Genomic DNA, 16,805 nt, shown 5'->3' on the forward strand with positions numbered 1-16,805 from the left:
CATGAAGATGCTATCAGTAAGAAAACTAAAGAGGCAGCAGCAGGAAAGTTTTACTGTAGTGGCTTCCTAGCACGTGTTCCAGTAGCATGACTTTGGCTAGTCCCTGCTGCCACCTAGTTCCCTTAGGTCCTTCCCTGTCCACTTTTCAAGCCTGATTCTCCAGTCTTCCTGTGGATTCTTCGATTATCAATTAAATTCTTTTCCTCCTTAAGCCAGCCAGAGCTAGTTTCTCTGCCAAAAGCCTTTACTGACATAGCACTCTTTAAATAGGCAGCTATACATCTGAAAAATTGAAATATTTATTATAGGATTATAATCAGGTATACCTATATTATCTACTTATAATATAGATTTATAATAAATCTACAGTATGTAAATCTATATAAATTTCTATATAGAAATGGGACTTCTATATAAACTCCCTGGATAGTTTTACAACCTGAATCTAATCTTTAACTATTTATAGTGATTTTTTTTAAAAGTCTCTTTGAAAATAAAAATTCATTAAGGCTACATAAATTTTGTATTTTTAAAAGTAGATTAAATATTTACATTACTAACAAGACAACATATACCTAAATTTCTTGATTGCAAAATAAATACACATATTAACACACTTGAACCAAGATCCTTTCCACCTCTGTACCTTTGCACATACTATTCCCTCTGCCCATTTCTTCACTAAGCTAATGCCTACTAATCACTCAGGTCTCAGCTTAAATGACATCTCCAAGAGGCCTCTGAAACTAACCCTTCGACCTCAACTAGGTTAAGTGTCCTATTTATTTTCACAACACTCTCCATTTTTCCATCACACTATTTACTGCAAGTGTAACTAAAGAATTATTTGTGGGTGTGCCCCATCCATTCCCTCACTAGTGTGAGCTCAGTAAGACAGCCACTGCAGTCCTGGCCCACAGTACAGCATTGGGCACTATACAATCAGACCCTATTGAATGGCAACAGAAACTAAAGGGAAAGGAACTTAACAGCAGAACAAGGGCATGAGGGAATGCACAGTGGTGGGAAGTATAAAGTGATTTTTTAGGAACAGATTCATTTGGTTCAAGTAAGGGATGGAGGATATCAAAGGTGTAGATAAACAACCCTGAATTTTACTGTGTACAAAATGGGGATTCACTGAACATTCATGAGTAAGAGAATGACCCTGTCCAAGTTATTCTAAATTATTTGGGGAATTGCACAGAGGGTTGATTGGAAGCACAGTCAGTGGCATTGAGTGTATTCACAATGCTGTGTGGAAGTGGGAAAGACAGGGGAAAGAAAAATCAGTTGGGAATATGTTGCAATAGCTCAGGTCTGTATTTTCCAAATTTCAAGTCATTCTCACATTGTCTTTACAATTTTTACCATAGTTCTGTTCCATCTTTATTTTTACAAACCATGTTCCACTTTATTTTACTTAAATTTATATGAAGAGCAAACTTTCACTACTGTACATGTGAAATTAGTATTACATGCCATAAAAATAAAATGTAATGATAAAACAAAATACAATGAAAAATTACTAAATTCCAACCAGATTCCAACAATGTTTGTTGTTTGCCAAACATTCTAAGCCTCAGGCCGCTTCCATATTTGTTAAAAGGGGGATTAATATAGCTGGTGAAGTGTTTGAAAGCCATGCTAAGCCGGGCGCGGTGGCTCACGCCTGTAATCCTAGCACTCTGGGAGGCTGAGGTGGGCGGATTGCTCGAGGTCAGGAGTTCGAAACCAGCCTGAGCAAGAGTGAGACCCCCGTCTCTACTATAAATAGAAAGAAATTAATTGGCCAACTAATATATATATAAAATTAGCCGGGCATGGTGGCGCATGCCTGTAGTCCCAGCTACTCGGGAGGCTGAGGCAGAAGGATTGCTTGATCCCAGGAGTTTGAGGTTGCTGTGAGCTAGGCTGACGCCACGGCACTCACTCTAGCCTGGTCAATAAGCGAGACTCTGTCTCAAAAAAAAAAAAAAAAAAAAAAGCCATGCTAATACCAAGTTGAGATACTCCCTGACTTAACCAGAGGGACTGAAGTTAAAAAGAGAATAATTCATTAATACTAAATACTGTTATCAATAAGCCACCTGGTATTGTCCCCACCCTTTGGACAATACTGGTACGAAAATAGTAAGGGCTGGCTCTGTAATAAATTAAACTAAATTCCTATATAATCCAGAAATTCCATTCCTATGTATATACCCAAAAGAAATGAAATAGTTGTTCAAACACAAATGTGTACATAAATGTTCACAGTAGCATTACTGCCTCACAATAGGCAGAAAATAGAAATAATCCAAATATCCATGCACAGGTGAATGGATAATAAAATGTGGTATACACACAAAATAGAATACTATTATTCAGTCATAGTACTGAGCCATGAAGTACTGAGACACACTACAACATGGAGGAACCCTGAAAACATTATGTCGAGCAAAAGAAGCCAGACACAAAAGACCACATATTGCATGATTCCATTTTATATGAAATATCTAAAACAGGCAAATCCATAAAAACAGAAAGATAAGTGGTTGTCAGGTTCTCAGGGAGGGGTTAATGAGGATGACTGCTTAACGGGTATGGGGTTTCTGTTTGTGGTGATGAGAAAGTTCCGGAAGTATAATATGGCGATGGTTACACAGCACTGTGAATGTACTTAATGCCACTGAATTGTACTCTTTTAATGGTTAAAATAGTAAATTTTATGGTATGTGTATTTTACCACCATAAAAAGATAAGAGCTAAACTAAGGTGGTAATGGTAAAAATAGAAATATAATGAGAAGTATATTAAAAAAGAACCTATAGGACTAAGTGGTAGAGTGAATATGAAGGTTGAAACTGAGAAAAATAATCAAAGAAACTGTTAAGGATTTGAATCTCAAGTTTAGGCAGAGAAGGGAATTGAGAAAAAAAGCTAAACTTTTGAGGTTGAAAAGAATAGTACTGCCACTAATAAGAGTAAGAAACTCAGGGAAAAGATGTGCATTAGCAGAAAAAACTGCAGGTTAGATTTTAAATTACATGGAATGTGAGGTTCCAAACACTGACAGTGACTTAGAAATTCAGGACTGTTTCCTCTAATTAGCTTTCACACAGATGGAGTTTTAAATAAAACTGCTAGAAAAGGAAAAATTATATTATTTTCTGCTATTGAGTATGGTACCTAATATGTCCATATAAAATTAATATACCTCTTTGTTTCTTAAAGATTTTCACAGCCAACAATTATAAATCTTTGTGATGTGGTCAGCTCATTTTGTGGATTATAAGTAGTACACACACACACAACTGTTTGGGTTTTCTTGGGGGGAAGTGAGTGAGGCAATGTTAATGTTAGTCACCGTTTCTTGCCTTTTCTGCAAATTTTCTCTACTAGATGCTGCTAAATAAACTGAGATCATCATGTACACTGCAACTAGAGTTTCACTAAGTACCTAAGAAGAAAAACTATTTCCTTAAAATCCTGGCATTATGAATGCAGATACAGTTCCATGGTGCTGCTCAATAAACTGCTACTACCTTGGAAAATGCTGAGGTGAATTATAGACTTTATATAATTTACCATAAATCGTGACTTAGGATTCTTTAGATTGTTCACAAAGACAAACCGTCAACAAGAGCTTGAACAAAACTGAATGATGGGCCAGGTGCAATGGCTCATGCCTGTAATCCTAGCATTCTGGGAGGCCGAGGCGGGAGGATTGCTCAAGGTCAGGAGTTCAAAACTAGCCTGAGAAAGAGAGACCCCATCTCTACTAAAAATAGAAAGAAATTAATTAGTGAACTAAAAATATATAGAAAAAATTAGCTGGGCATGGTGGCGTGTTCCTGTAGTCCAAGCTACTCAGGAGGATGAGGCAGGAGGATCACTTGAGTCCAGGAGTTTGAGGTTGCTGTGAGCTAGGCTGACGCCACAGCACTCTAGCCCGGGCAACAGAATGAGACTCTGTCTCAAAAAACAAAACAAAACTGAATGATGATCCAAAATATGAAATAACATGCACTACTGAACTATATCATATCTTAAGATTCCTCCTCCTAAAAGAAAATACAACCAATGACAAATCAATTAAAATTAAAACTAGACATTTTCTGAAGCCTTTGATTAAAACTAGAACAAGATAATCATAAAATTCTAATTTACTTTAAATATATGATTTATGGGAAGGAGGGGACAGGCACCATGCTTCCCCAAAACATATTTACTTTCACAATGTCCTCAAATTTTATCTCTTCCTCCAAATGATTAAGTCTACCATATTTGTAAAAGTCCCATCAAATGCATGTTTCTGAGAAACATGGCACTTTATTTCGATGTGTGTTCATATCTGTTATCTACAGCAATTTCAAAATATAAAAAACTGTGGCAGTTCCATCTCTTCCTCTGTCTTGATCCTGGACCTATCTTTAACAAGGCCATATCCTCATGATTAACTACCCTGGTTTTATCACATCCCAAGTTGTCACAAGATCCTGAAAACAGAATCATCTAACTTGCCTTTAATATGTATCTCAGTATGACAAACAAATTTATCTCCATATACACATATGTTCCAGTCAGCACTTTAAAAAAGATAATAGAAATCAAGGATTAGGAAGCTCTTGCCATTTATATTCAGCATCTGCACAAAAGATATTACCTGAAAGTATAATTGACATCACATTAAATTTATCCAATTTATCCTTTCTCTCCCATCCCTATGCCTAAAGTTTTAGTTCAGGCCTAATCGCCCCTTATTGGGACTATTGTAAGAGCCTTCTTAGTTCCCTACCTCAGTCTCCACCCTCCAACACTACTCTAAAGGAACCTTTGACAAAGACTCTCCCCTTGACCAAACTTTAGTCAGGTTCCTCTGAACCCTCTTTTCAACTTTTGTGTTCATCTTTGCAGAATTCAGTTTTAGACAGAATCATGTTAACTCAATTTAGTGAGAATCCTCAGCCTTCAACATCTGATCACCCCTGGTATCTGGTCAAATTCCTCATCATTCACCTTCCTCCAGGTGGTATCTGAAGATCCAGGCTTGCCTTCAGCAAGAGTGTCGTTAAGTCAGTTTAGCCAAAATTATCCTATCCCCTTAGTAATTTTCATCCAGTGACACCTTCACCTTTGACTATAAATCCCCACTTGTTCATACTGTATTCAGAATTGAACCCATTTCTATACTGAGGTCTCTTCTCTCCTACTGTGGTAATCCCTGAATAAAGTTTGTTTTTTATTGCTTTAACTACTGTCCAGTTCTAGCTTTGACATCTTCTAAAAAGAAAATAGAGGCGGTCCCTGGGTTATGGACAAGATACATTCCTGAGAACTCTTTAGGTCGGATTTGTACGTAACTCAGATCCCTGATGAGTAGCGTATATGTGATGGTAATACTACTACTATAATGACTTGTATGTGATAATTATAGTGCAATACTGTAATAACAACAACAATATACCTGTACTGTAACAACAGTTACAGAAACTACTGTGGTCTTTCTTTTAATTCAAACAGAACATAAAAACAAATGCATACAAAAAGTTTAGATAGGAGATGGGAAAATTTTCAAAAAAGAATATCAAAGGTTAACACTCACCTAATGTTGCATCAATGTCTTCTTTGCTAGAAGGGGCATTTTTGAGGCAAGGAGGAAAGCAGGCTAACATTCATCAGAAGATGACAACGGAGATGGTGCTGGAGAATCAGGATTTGATTCTGTTGCTAGAGGAGAGCTTACTGTAGAAGTCGGTTTATTGAAAAAAGGTATCTAGGGTTGTTGGCACAACCTTTTTCTTTTTTTCATCATAAATGGCCTTGTAGCAGCTGATGTTCTCACTATCGACATGGTAAACCGCCTGATGTTAGGATCTTGCTCCTCAAGCTTAGCAAATCCTGCTTCAATGAGACAAAAGGCTTCAGCTAATTCTTTTGTTGTAAACTTCCTTGGCGCTGGATTTTCTGATTCTTTGTGTTCTTGTGTGTCTATCAGCTGCTTCTCTCTCTCTCTCTCTCTCTCTGACTATCTGCTAGCGTAAAGATGCTATGCCAATGAACCGCTTACATCATGGAGGTTTGTTTACATGCGTGGAAGAAATTAGTTCCCAAATTATTAATTGAATTATTTAATTATAAATTATCCTTATTGGGAGATGTGGGAGCCTGTTCGTAAGTACGGAATGCTGTTAAGTCAGATTGTCTATAACCCAGGGACTGCCTATAGATTACAGTCATCCCTTGATATATGCACAAGATTGATTCCAAGACACATACTAAAATCTGCACATACTAAAGACCTGTAGTCGGCCCTGAAAAACCGGTCTATATGAAAAGTCAGCCCTCTGTACGTGCAGGTTTTGCATCTTGCAAATTGCATTTGGTTGAAAAAACTCTGCATATAAGTGGACCTGCACAGTTCAAACCTGTGTTGTTCAAGGGTCAACTGTATTCTCCTTTTAAAATCTTTAATACCTCCTCATCGCCTTCAGAATAAAGTCCACATTGCTTAGCACAGTATCAGTATTTTTTCTGGATGCTGCTGTTAATTGTCACATCTTTGCATTCTCTACTCCAGTCATATTCAATTATTTGCAGTTTCCATGCTATTTTCTATCTGAAATTCCTTTCTTCTTTAGCCACTTGTCCAATACCTACTGCCAAGACTCAGCTAAAGAGTTATCTGCCATAATCCCTTCCTGAGGCATCCCACATATATTCTCTTTAGAACTGATCACCCTCTGCTTAGTACCTCCACTGTACATATATTTTAGCACTTACTGCAACATATAATTTTACCTAATTATAATGTCTTCCTTTCCCAGGAGGAAGACTCCTTTCAGCAACTACCAGATCTCTCTGACAATCTCTGAGCCTCCATGGATGGCCTGCAGATAATGGTTATCTCACAATATTTGTTTCTTTAGGATTGAGACCATGTCATACTCACTTGTACTTCTGTATGTAGCACTTGGCAGGTGCACAATTCTTGCTGGCAAAATAGGACTCTTTGTGCCTAGCATACCAGAAACCAAAAGGTTTTAACCAGGTTCCACATGAAGTGGTCTTACTGTTGTGTAAGTGATCTTCTGTGATCTACTGTTGTGTAAGTGATCTTCATCTCTGTATATAGTTGGTATATGTTGCATTGAATAACACTCTTAGAATACTTGTAGGCACCCTGAATACATAAGGTTTTCTAATTTGTGGTAGAGATGGTCTTGTGCATAATTTATATTTTTTCATTAATTTTTGTCACCATTGTTGTTTTTTATTTGCTCTGCATTAAAGATTCTAATTAATAGAATTAGAATATCATACATGTGCTTTCTGATAGTCTCAAGTGAGTCGCATGCATGTGAATGTCTTACAAGTGCTTTGTGATAATCTCAAGTGTTCAGTATGTGACAACCATGAATGAACTGAGTGAGCACTAATTATACCATGCTATGCTTCTATTACAGCAGTTCTCAAAGCGTGGCACTCTCTGTCCTCTCCCAGAGGTCCCTAGACACTTTCAAAAAGCCCACAGTCAAAACTGTTTTCATAATATTAATGTTATATTTTTTATTTTCATTCTGTCCTGAGTTTCCCAGAGATTACATGGCAAGTAATACAGTAACAAATTAAATGCAGAAGTAGATATGAGACTCTAGCTGATTTCTATTAAGCCAGATATGGAAAAATGTAAAACAATGCTATTCTTTTCACCAAAAAAATTTTTTTTGCTTTGGAAAAGAGTTATTTTTCATAAAAGCATGTTATTTAAATCAACATGTAATGGTGTTATCAGCTTCCAGTAACAGCATTTCCTATCTTGCCTCTTTCTGAGAGATGATAACAGCTTTCTATTGGATGCCCTCAATATCTCTTGTTGGTTCCTTCAGTCCTGCCCCATATCTCTGCAAGCAGAATCTTTACTAAATTCTTTTCATGAGTACAGCTGAGCATATCCTCTGTTTCCTCTTGATTCTGGTCAAGCAGCAAAAGAGCCTGCTTCTTCCTGAGGGAAAGTTAATGCATCTAATTTAAGATGACCAGGTGCCCTGACTTGTGGGTTCATGTCATAGATTTTATTTATCAATAGAGGCTGATGACAAAGTAACTCATAGAGGCAGTAAAGTGGTTGAGAGGCTCTGGAATTAGACTGCCTGCATGCAAATCTTGCTATGAAATCCCATTTTAGCATTTTTTAAGGCAAGTACACCTCACAGAGTAGGCCTTAAGATTAAATGTCATAAGTAGAACAGCACAGCCTAGCACAAGAGAAATCATGCACTAAGTATAGCTTTGAATATATTATTTTTAATAAAGTAAATTCTCGCCTGTAAGCCTAGCACTCTGGGAGGCTGAGGGAGGAGGATTGCTCAAGGTCAGGAATTAGAAACCAGCCTGAGCAAGAGCCCATCTCTACTAAAAATAGAAAGAAATTAATTGGCCAACTAAAAACATATATAGAAAAAATTAGCCAGGCATGGTAGCACATGCCTGTAGTCCCAGCTACTTGGGAGGCTGAGGCAGAAGGATCACTTGAGCCCAGGAGTTTGAGGTTGCTAGGAGCTAGGCCGATGCCATGGCACTCTAGTCAGGGCAACAGAGTGAGACTCTGTCTACAAAAAAAAAAAAAGAAAGAAAGAAAGAAAGAAAAGAAAAGAAAAAAAAAGTAAATTCTCATACTGAGCAATTTATGCAAACAGTTTAATATGAAAACCAGGTACACTTGACACTCTGCATTAAGAACCATGCATGTCTTGAGATCCCCCGTATTGGGACTTCTAAATGCATCTTAATCTGCAGTCTTCCAGCCCTGCTGAAGGGAGAAAGAGTTGGAGAGAGGGAGAAGGCGAGGGGGAGAAGGAAAGGGAAAAGGAGAAGGGAAAAGTAGAGGAAGAGAGAGAGGAAGACCAATTCCCACCTCCTGCTCTTTTCTGCCTATCTTCTGGTTTTATCTTCTGCCATTTCCTCTATGAAATTTATTTCACTAACCATCATCTTTCCAGCTCTCCTCCTTCAATTCTTTGATCTCTGGATTAATAACTCAATGATCTTTTCTGACTAATATGCTAACTTAAACCCTTCAATCGCTATAATAAACTAAAATATTGCTAAAATTTAATACAATATTCTTGGAAACTTCCCAATATTTAAGATATGAAATGACTCAGAAAAGTACTGGCATAATTACAACACATTTCTTTGGCTCCTCTCCAGAGAAGGAAACAGGGATCTAACACTCTTGCTATTTCCCTGAAATGAGAACTCTGTGGGAATTTAATTTGTTAATGGATCTCAGATATACAGATTTGGATTAATCTCTGACTCATGAATGGATATACTTATATGTATGTAATATAATGAAGACTCATGAACTCATTAATCAGGAACCAGAACATTAACATTATAATAACCTAAAATATAGCTATGTGTTTCTTCCCTATTTCATTCCTTTGCCTCCGTTAGCCCCAAGATAATCACTATCTTTAAGGCTGTGCTTTTCTAAAAAATTGTGGTAAAATACACACACCATAAAATTTACTATCTTAACCGTTTTTAACTATAGTTCAGTACCACTAAGTACATTCACACTGTTATGCAACTATCACTCTCTTGATTTTTTTTTTCTTTTTTTTTTTTTTTTTGAGACAGAGTCTCGCTTTCTTGCCTAGGCTAGAGTGAGTGCCGTGGCGTCAGCCTAGCTCACAGCAACCTCAAACTCCTGGGCTCAAGCGATCCTCCTGCCTCAGCCTCCCGTAGCTGGGACTACAGGCATAAGCCACCATGCCCGGCTGATTTTTATATATATATATATTAGTTGGCCAATTAATTTCTTTCTATTTTTATGGTAGAGACGGGGTCTCGCTCAGGCTGGTTTTGAACTCCTGACCTTGAACAATCCGCCCGCCTCGGCCTCCCAGAGTGCTAGGATTATAGGCGTGAGCCACCGCGCCCGGCCTCACTCTCTTGATTTTTAAAAATAGTTTTATCATTTAAATATACATACCTAAACAAATTAACTTTAGTTTTGCTGAATTTTATCAAAAGGGTAATCATACTATATTTAATATCTACATTATTTTATCTGATACCATTTTAGAAAGATTCATTTACATTTCATAAAAACCAGTCTTGTTTGACTTTTGCTGGTTTTATTCTTAAGTAGTTTATGCTTTAAGTACTCATTGTTGCTACTGTAAATTACTTATTTTTAACTAATTTATTTGTCATTGGTATATAAAATACAATACATTGATCTTCTAGCCATCCACTCTGATAAACTTTACTATTATTTCTAAAACTTGTTATTCTTTTGGTTTTTCTGTGCAATTTTATCATCTGCAAGGTTTTACTACTTCCCTTCCAATTCTATGGCTTTCTTTCTGTTTTATTAATCAAGCTAGCTAGGCCCTGAAGTACAATGAAAAGTGGTGAAGTGTGCATCCTTGTCTTGTTTTGTAAATTCACTACCTGCTTTCATTTACCATAGATAAACCGGGCTATTCAAATAAGCCCTTTTCTATGAGTAAATGCTACATGATTCCAATCCTTAGTTTGAAAAGGAGAGTCGGGCCTATGGCTTATGAATGCTATAGACTAAGAGGTACATCTGACCACATACATGGATAACTGCATCATCCAGAGAGAGAACCCAGTGTAGCTGCACCTAGGAGATAAACTGAAATCTGGCCAGAGACATGGCTATGTTTCTGACATTCTGGCCTGTGAAAAATTCATTCAACTTGTTAAAATACCTTTGTAATCTCCTGTCATCTTCATAAAAACCTGAAAAGTGGATGGTTTAGGTATCCTATTGTGCATTTGAAGGTAAGAAAACAAGCACAGTCAGACCTGACAATTTGTCCGAGATAACAGAGCAAGTGAGAGACAGACTATTATACTCTCTCTATACTCTATCTATAGTATATATACTCATATACTCTATCTCTAGATCCCCAGCTCATCTTATCATGCCATCCAGTGTGAAGAAAGCAAAACCTGTATGGTCCAAAATGTATCCAAACACAAATTATTCTGAGCTCTCCCCAGCATGATGATGATTATAAATGCTCCTCATGCTCAGGGCTATGAATGACGAGACACAGGTAATTCAAAAGCACGCAACCAGTGTTTACCAGACACTGCCAGAGGGAGTCTTTGAGAGCTCACAGTTAAAACGATGAAGGGGAAGCTCTGCTCTCCTCCTCTCCCATACTTTCCAAGGAGTATTCTACACCAGATGAGGGATTCTCAGTCTACAGAAATCACTGAAGTCATCCTGCTCTCTTTTTAGGAAATTTCTTCTAAGCATATTAGTTTCTCGGAAAGCATTTTTTCCTTGGTCTGTATTTACAAGTCTGTCAAGGCAAACTATATAGGGGTTTTTCTTTGTTGTTTGGTTGGGTTTTTTTGGCCTGATGCCATAATGAGAGGCTTAAAGATAAACTGACAGCAGCTGAAACTGAAACTAAAATGGGATAGTTCCTTAACTCTCATTTTCTTCCAAACCAGACTCTGCTCAGTGAATACTAGGAAAGTGAACGTACCAAAAGCCTTTCAAAAATTGAGAGAAATAAAAATTTTTAAAGAGTTATTATTTAGATTTTTATCCAAATGATACATGGAGGGTTGGTTTTGGGTGAAACAAGTACTAGTGAGTGGGCTTGCTATTGTTTCTAAAACTTTGATTTTTTTTTTCTGAATGATTTTCCACATTGATCATTTATAAGGTTTCTCCTCTGAGCAGATTCCCATTCAAACAAGACAATGGTCCTTTGACTCTATGCTCACTGAGCATTGTTCTAATACTAATGCAACTTCCCAGGTACTCTGGTCCTGGAAAAGGGATGACTTGGATACCAGAACCAATCATCCCAATCACTAGGAAGAACTTCATTATAAATGAATACATTGTCTTTTTAATTTGCATCTTAGTCTCTTGTGGATTTGGTTAGTGGAATTAACTCTGAGAACATGTTTATTACTCTGGATGATTAGGAAAAATGGATGTTTCTATACCTGTAAGACTGTGAACCAGATCCTACAGAATCCTAACAAGGCATTACTACCCCTATGAGACTCTACCAACCTTCCTAACTGGTTAGTTGGCTTCCCTTCTTTATCACTTAAGTATAATTCACACTTTAAGGTTTATCTGAGACCTAAATTTTTTTCAGAAAAATCTGCTGAGAACTTGTACCCTTAATGAGTACAGTCACCCACCAAACTTATTAATATTTATTTTCTATGCCAGTCATTTGGCATTGATCATACAGTTTCTTTTGTTGATAGTTATTGTTTCACAGTTTTTGGTCTTCTCAATTACAATGCAAGCCCAGCAAGAACACTGGCATTGGATTTTACCCCCTGACATTAGCTTACTTCCCTACACAAAGTACGCAGGCAATAATGAGAACAAATCCAATCCCCCTCATCGTTCTTCAAACACCATCCAAGGCCACAGACGTAACATGCACTGAGGAGATTTACATTCCTTCATTCATTCAATGCATAATTACAGATAACCAGAAGCTTTTGCATATTTACTGCAGAGTCCTGGGAATAAACATTCTGGCCTATAACTAACAGAGTATCTGTATTGATTTTACCTACCTAAATCTATGCTAACTTCTGGAGAAATTATAGTCTTAACTTAAACTTGGTTCCTAAAGTTAGAGAAAACAGTAACACTCATGACCAAACGTAGAAATCTGATGAGCCAATGAAAATACTTTTTGAAGAAGTACCTCTTTTATTTATGCTGTTATTCAAAGTCTGTAAGGGTCCATCCATCCATCCAATATTTACTGAATGCCTACCATATGCCATGTGACATTTTTGTTGTTGGCGATAAGACTGAAAAGATCTCTACTCTCCTGAGGCTTACATTCTAGTGAGAAGAAACAAACATTAAACAAGTAAAAAATAAACGAACCAAACATCAGATAATGAGAAATGCCATGCAAAGAATTAAAATAAGGTCACGTCTGCTTCAGACTGTGTGGTTAAGAGAAGGTACAATCTAGCTAAAATTCCAACTGTCCAGAAGGAACTAGTTACAAAAAGAACCGGGGGAAAGGCATTCCAGAGAGAGAAAACTGCTAGTGTAAAAGCCACTGTGACTGAAGTGTAGTAGCTGAAAGGGAACGATGTGAGATGAAGCTGGTGAGACAGGTAACAGCCAGATCACGAGGACTTAGTAAAACAGGTTAATTAAAAATTTGGATTTTATTTATGTATAAGTGAAAGTTGTTGAAGGGTCTTAAGCAGAGACTGACATGATAATTTATGTTATGATAAAAATATCACTCTGTTCTACTGCTATATATGTACCCAAGAGAAATGAAAGCATATGCCCTCAAAAGTATTTATACAAAAACCTCCATAGCAGCTTTATACATAATAAATAAAATCTGAAAACAGTCTAGGTATCCATCAATAAGGAACAAACTGGTATGTTTGTGCAATGGAATTATTACACAACGATAAACAGGAACAAATTACTGATCCATGCAACTACACAGATGAATCTTAAAAATATACTGAACAGGCCGGGCGTGGTGGCTCACGCCTGTAATCCTAGCACTCTGGGAGGCCGAGGTGGGCAGATTGCTCGAGGTCAGGAGTTCGAAACCAGCCTGAGCAAGAGCGAGACCCCATCTCTACTATAAATAGAAAGAAATTAATTGGCCAACTAATACATATACAAAAAATTAGCTGTGCATGGTGGCACATGCCTGTAGTCCCAGCTACTTGGGAGGCTGAGGCAGCAGGATTGCTTGAGCCCAGGAGTTTGAGGTTGCTGTGAGCTAGGCTGACGCCATGGCACTCACTCTAGCCTGGGCAACAAAGCGAGACTCTGTCTCAAAAAAAAAAAAAATATATATATATATACTGAACAAAAGATGTCTTGCACAAAGGAGTATATACTTAAATGCCTCTTAAGTTGTTCTACAACTTCCTATCAATGGGAAAAAACAATATATAGTGAAAAACAAGCATCTGTAGTAAAACAAAACTGGAAGAGAGGTTGTGTCAAGGGTAGAGGAGGTGGTGTAAGGACTGATTAGCAAGAGACATGAAGGAACTTTTTGGAATGGTGGTAATATTACATAATTTGATAGGCGTTCAGGTTATACAGATGAAACTCATCTAATGGTACTTAATATTTGAACATTTCAAAATATATATAAATTATCAAATATAGAGATATATAAATTATCCCTAAAAGAACCATTAAAATAAATCTGAAGAAAAAACTTCTGGAATGGGTATAGCAAGGACCCCTGAAAATCTGCTCCTCTATAAAAGCAAAAAGAATACTGGAAAAAAATTTGTGAAAACCAACTCTTTCAAATCTCTGGGAATCAGCCAAACGTTTGCAGTAATCCAAAGAATTTCTAAAAAAAAAAAAAAAAAAAAACAGCTGAATCTTGGTAAAAACACAAAGCTTGAGGCATTTTTAATCTGTCCTATTCTCATTCTCCTATCCCCAGCTCTGCAGTAGCCTTGAAAACTAACAGCCTCTCAACTTCGAGGTTCTGCAAGCAGCCTTGATGCCAATGGAGGAGCAGAATGGGTTTGGAACTCCCCGAATGCTCCAACCAATCAGATCTGATTATCAAACCAGATAATCGCTGGGTTATAATCGTTAACCAGACAATTATCACTATTTGAGTCATCCAGAATCTCCCTTAAAAGCTTCATTCTCAAAGCTTGTCTTTATTTGACCAAGAGCTCACTTGGTATGAATAGCCCTACCCTTAGGATGTTTGCTGAAAACAATCAGCAGCAATTGTTGATTCCAATTACCAAAGCCATTGGGTTTAACAAGAGGTTGACTAAAAATTTAAAAGGAAGCAAACGTAGGAAATAAGATGTATACAGGGAGCTTTGAAAAGGTATGTAGAAGGCCACATATGTTCAGGGACAGGTACGCACACACTCAGAAAAAGACCTGAGAAGCCAGGTGCGGTGGCTCACACCTGTAATCCTAGCACTCTGGGAGGCCAAGGTGGGAAGACTGCTCGAAGTCAGGAGTTCAAAACCAGCCTGAGCAAGAGCGAGACCCCGTCTCTACTATAAACAGAAAGAAATTAATTGGCCAACTAATATATATAGAAAAAATTAGCCGGGCATGATGGTGCATGCCTATAGTCCCAGCTACTCAGGAGGCTGAGGCAGGAGGATCGCTTGAGCCCAGGAGTTTGAGGTTGCTGTGAGCTAGGCTGACGCTATGGTACTCACTCTAGCCTGGGCAACAAAGCAAGACTCTGTCTCAAAAAAAAAAAAAAAAAAAAGATCTGAGAAGGCCCTAATCTCTCACTTCAAACTCACCTCAGGTTCTATGCAAACAGGAAGTGGAGGTTAAGGCAGAACTGCAAACTGCCTGCCAGAGCATTGAAGGCCTACCTCAACACACACAGAGAGCCCCTCAGTAAAGCAGACTTACTGGTTCAAAGCATTTAAAGTGATCTTAATCCTTGGCCGGGTGCGGTGGCTCACGCCTGTAATCCTAGCACTCTGAGAGGCCGAGGTGGGTGGACTGCTCGAGGTCAGGAGTTCAAAACCATCCTGAGCAAGAGCGAGACCCCGTCTCTACTATAAATACAAAAAAATTAATTGGCCAACTAATATATAGAGAAAAAATTAGCCGGGCATGGTGGCGCATGCCTGTAGTCCCAGCTACTTGGGAGGCTGAGGCAGGAGGATTGCTTGAGCCCAGGAGTTGGAGGTTGCTGTGAGCTAGGCTGACCCCATGGCACTCACTCCAGCCTGGGCAACAAAGTGAGACTCTGTCTCAAAAAAAATATATAAAAAAAGTGATCTTAATCCAATCATTAGGTGAAGACTAAGCTAAGTGAACATAGACTTCAGTGACTATATACAATAAAGACATTACAGGATTAGCTCAGGAAATTCATTAAACAAAACAAATCACCACCACCAGCAATAACAGCAAACCCTAAGGAGAAGAGGAATCTGATTTCCAGAGTTGCCACATTACATTGTTTTAAATATACAGTTCTCAACAACAAATTATAAGAAATGCAAAGAAAAAGTATGTCTCATACACATTTAAAAAGCAATAACTAGAAACTGTTTCTGAGGAGACCAGGCATTTTCTCATTGGACTTACTAGACAAAGACTTTAAGTCAGCTATTATAAATATGTTCAAAGAACTAAAGAATACCATGTCTAAATAAAGAAAAGTATGAAAATAACACAGGCCTATCCATACATTGCTGCAGCCTGACTATGAAAAGACCTCCCATAGGTTCCAAATATCACCTGACTCAGATCTCCCACTGCAGAGCGATGCCTGCATTTGGAACCAGTATTTCATCTTAGATCCCCTGTTGCCAATTAACTTGCAAAGAACACACCAAGGACCACTATATCCCTTGGATACTGCTGAATTTCCATTGTCGGGGCCAACACATGTTCTACTGTAGGGGTATCATATGCTTTCTACTGTTAACTTTTGTGAACTATTAACCAAGAACCACTGAATGCTAAGAAACCAAGTATTGTCCCCATTTGTCACCCAGTTGAAACTGTGCCAATTTCAATTATCATTGTTACCAGTTCAGTGGCTGACGCTTTTTATTTTGCTTTGCATTTAATAGTCTCTTGGAGCTGAATTCCATCCTGAATCAACCTCTGTTGTCTCAACCTCCTATCTCAAGCTGTTCTCCCAAGGTCTGTCTCTACTAATGCTCCTCCTTTTAAATGTATTTCCTCTAAAAGCATCCTCTGTTTTTTGCAATAACCCTATGATAGCTATGGAACCTCTTTTCACTCCATTCTAGATGCCACTTCATGT

General features: G+C 37.9%; 1 protein-coding gene across 2 annotated transcripts in view; it reads right to left on the minus strand.

Annotated features, from left to right (window-relative positions):
- ART3 (ADP-ribosyltransferase 3 (inactive)) overlaps nt 1–16,805 on the minus strand; it is a 96,778-nt gene that overhangs the window by 68,295 nt on the left and 11,678 nt on the right. The window lies entirely within an intron of this gene.

This window comes from Microcebus murinus, chromosome 26 (assembly GCF_040939455.1).
Source record: "Microcebus murinus isolate Inina chromosome 26, M.murinus_Inina_mat1.0, whole genome shotgun sequence".
NCBI lineage: Eukaryota > Metazoa > Chordata > Mammalia > Primates > Cheirogaleidae > Microcebus > Microcebus murinus.